The following is a 1,409-nucleotide window of genomic DNA, read 5'->3' as shown; positions in this document are numbered from 1 at the left end:
AGCATTTTTTTATATGTTTGCTGGCCATTATTCTGTCTTCTTTTGAAAAGTTTCTGTTCATTTCGCTTGCCCATTTGTTGATGGGGTTGTTTGATTTTTTCTTGTTGATTTTTTTGAGTTCTAGATAGATTCTGGTTATCAGCCCTTTATCAGATGTGTAGAGAGCAAATATTTTTTCCCATTCTGTGGGCTGTCTATTCACTCTAATGATAGTTTCCTTGGCAGTGCAGCCATACGTATGTATTTTAAATCGAAGCCCTGAATCCCTCAGAAGTGACAGGTAATTTATATTTTTTTTACTTAGCGATATCACATTTCTTATTATAAGCAAACTTTACTTCACTCTTACCTTGGCTATGAAGTTATTAGTGATTTCTGTTTTGTTTTGTTTTTTGGGGATTTTTTTTTTCCCACCAAATTGTATTAAAACTAGACTAGCTTTTCTTTCCATTGCTTGGAATCACACTTGAATGGACTTTGTATACCACTTTATTGCAGGAGCACTCAAAGGGGTCTCGGCACCTTGAATCACTGTTCTTCAACCTCGTCTTATATTTTGGAGCTCACAAAACAGACAATTAATAAATTCAAAGGCAGGAAAGAAAGTAACAGCACCAACCTTGGCAGGAATTGAAACTAGAAAGTCAGGAGGAGAACCCCTCTCTCAAATTGCTGCTTATCCTTTCATCTCTTCTCTCTGTGCATCTTCCCAATTTCCCTGATTGTTTTTGTTTGTTTGTTTGTTTTAAAGTTCAACCTTTTATTCAGAGATATTATAACTTTATAGCTCCCTTCCAGGGTGTATGTTGGTGTGTGCAAGAGAGATGGTTTTAATAGGAAATAGTAGTGATTATTTGCGTGTGTGTGTGTGTGTGTGTGTGTGTGTGTGTGTGTGTGCACAAGAGCGCGCACCTGGGTGGCCGCTTAATTGATGAAGGTACTTGGCATGATAAAAAGTAGGTAGCCTTGCTCCACAGGATGTTTTTCCTGTTCTGTGAAGTCTGAAACCTGGTCCCTCTTAACACTGCAGATCTTGGGGCTCTGAAGTCTGACCTGCCCACTCCCACTTGCTCGTGGCTGCTAGAGAGCTCTGTCCTCACTCTCACCCTGTGGTCGTAGCTGGGCCCACAGGACACAATGTCCACTGCTCTCCTCGTGAGGAAACCCACAGTAGCACAGTGAACAGAGCATCAGTGGCCGTGGCTGCTCTGCAGCTCTCCTTGTTCTTGGCTTATGGGGCTACAAGAATGGACGATTCACGGTTCTGACACTCAAAGGAGCTCAAAGTCTAGCAAAGGAGACTGAGCTCTGCCCCTGTCCTGTGCACTCTCTTCTCTCTTACTTTTCTGAGCACCCGTGATGCGTCACCGGGGAAACAGGTTGTGTCTCCAGCACTGGTGGATTTTCCT

This window comes from Propithecus coquereli, unplaced genomic scaffold (assembly GCF_000956105.1).
Source record: "Propithecus coquereli isolate 6110/MARCELLA unplaced genomic scaffold, Pcoq_1.0 Scaffold44, whole genome shotgun sequence".
NCBI lineage: Eukaryota > Metazoa > Chordata > Mammalia > Primates > Indriidae > Propithecus > Propithecus coquereli.
The sequence above is the reverse complement of the archived record's forward strand: the minus strand, read 5'-3'. Positions refer to the sequence as shown.